Source organism: Lathyrus oleraceus, chromosome 1 (assembly GCF_024323335.1).
Source record: "Lathyrus oleraceus cultivar Zhongwan6 chromosome 1, CAAS_Psat_ZW6_1.0, whole genome shotgun sequence".
Classification (NCBI taxonomy): Eukaryota; Viridiplantae; Streptophyta; class Magnoliopsida; order Fabales; family Fabaceae; genus Lathyrus; species Lathyrus oleraceus.
The window spans coordinates 128,824,910-128,827,257 of record NC_066579.1 but is presented as its reverse complement, the minus strand read 5'-3'; positions in this window follow the sequence as shown (position 1 = coordinate 128,827,257).

Sequence of the window (2,348 nt, the reverse complement as noted above, 5' to 3'; positions counted from 1 at the left end):
CAGATTGTTCAATCCCGTCATATAGATGACGATGTGAATGTTATCGTTCCAGTGTTTAAGAACCCCGAGAGGGTGGTGATTCAGTACGACAACATGAACAGTAACAATATCAGTCAAAGATCGGTATCACCGTTGGTCATACGGTTAGCGGGTCCAGTCCCGTATTCATCCGATAAGGCTGTTCCGTATCAGTATAATGCAACTATGGTGAAGAATGGTCAAGAGGTTCCATTGCCTACGACTAGTTCTATCGTGAGCATTGCTAATGTTACTAAGGTGACCCGTAGCGGTCGAGTGTTTGGGTCGGTGTTCCCAAAAAATGTGGAAAATTTAACAGTTGGTAAGAAGGTGGAAGTGCCTGCAGTAGATCCAGTTAGTGCTTCAAAGCGTCAGTCTGGTGAATCCAACAATTTGAAGACTAATGATGATGATGAGGTGCTTCGGTTGATAAAGAAAAGTGAGTTTAATATGGTGGAGCAACTGCTCCAAACCCTCTCAAAGATTTCAGTACTGTCTCTGCTTATGAATTCAGAAGTGAACAGAGAAGCACTACAGAGAGTTCTAGAGCAAGCATTTGTGGAACATGATGTTACGGTGGATCAGTTTGATCATATTGTGGCTAACATCACTTCCTGTAATAATCTCAGTTTATGTGATGAAGAACTCCCCGAAGAGGGTAGGAATCTTAATTTAGCTTTGCATATCTCGATGAATTGCAAAGACGACGCTTTATCCAATGTATTGGTTGACACTGGGTCTTCGTTGAACGTGCTGCCAAAGTTAACTCTTTCAAAGCAGTCATATCAAGGAGCGCCTAGGAGGTATAGTAGTGTAATTGTCAAAGCTTTTGACGGTTCACGCAAAACAGTGATAGGAGAAGTGGACCTTCCAGTGAAGATAGGTCCGAGTGACTTCCAGATTACTTTTCAAGTAATGGATATCCACCCGGCCTACAGTTGTCTTTTGGGAAGGTCATGGATCCACGAGGCGGGAGTTGTTACCTCCACACTACATCAGAAACTCAAATTTGTGAAGAATGAGAAGCTTGTAATCGTTGGCGGGGAAAAGGCGATGTTGGTTAGCCACCTGTCATCTTTCTCTTACATTGAAGCTGAGGATGAGGTTGGAACTCCGTTCTAAGCTTTATCTATTGCTGCTGAAAAGAGAGTTGGGGCACCTATGTCCTCATTAAAAGACGCAAGGAAGATTGTTGAAGAAGGTAGTGTGGATCAGAGGGGGCGCATGGTAGAGGTCTCCGACAACAAGGGCAGAGCCGGTATGGGCTTTCAGCAAGGTTCATCAACTGTTAGATTAGAGGATATGCAACTTAGCTTCCATAGCGGAGGGTTCATTCATGGCAATGAACAACACTTAGTTGCTTTGCTAGAGGATGACGAAGAGGAAAACTGCACCAATTTTGTGACACATGGAAAGGCTTGCAACAATTGGACTGTTGTTGATATTCCTTAATTTTGCATCAATCTAAGTAATTGCTTTTTTTTTGTTTTAAAAAATCCTTCTCTTATGCCTAAGGGGGAAGTGAACATTGTTAGGCATTTCAAATTTGATCATCAATAAAATTAGTTATATTCATCCACATCTATGATGTTTTTTTTTTTACTTTTTGCTTTATTCTGAAAATGGTAATCACAAAAAACATAAATAAATAATATAATTATCCATCTGCATAATATTTGGTCACAAATTCACTTCTCTAAAATCAAAATATCAAATCATTATGCAGGTTGGTTCCTAACCTCATTGAATACAATGATCCTTCTCCTTCTCCAAATTTTGAATTCCCTGTGTTTGAGGCTGAGGAGGAAAGTGATGAAGAAGTGAGTGATGATTTGTCTCGTCTTCTTGAGCATGAAGGAAAAGCCATTCAGCCATTCGAAGAACAGATTGAGTTAGTCAACTTGGGTTCCGAAGATGATGTGAAGGAAGTCAAGATTGGGTCTCGACTGTGTTCAGATGCGAAGAAGGGGTTGGTCGATCTTCTTCGAGAGTATTCAGATGTGTTTGCTTGGTCCTATTAAGACATGCCTGGTTTGGATTCTGAGATTGTAGAGCATAGATTGCTGTTGAAGCCAGAATGCCCGCCAGTCAAGCATAAGTTGAGAAGAACGCATCCTGATATGGCAGTGAAGATCAAAGAAGAAGTGCAGAAGCAGATTGATGTCGGTTTCCTTGTGACCATCGAGTATCCGCAATGGGTGGCCAATATTGTGCTTGTGCCGAAGAAAGATGGAAAAGTCTGCATGTGCGTCGATTACAGAGATTTGAATAAAGCTAGTCCGAAAGATGATTTCCCTCTGCCACACATTGATATGTTGGTAGACAACATT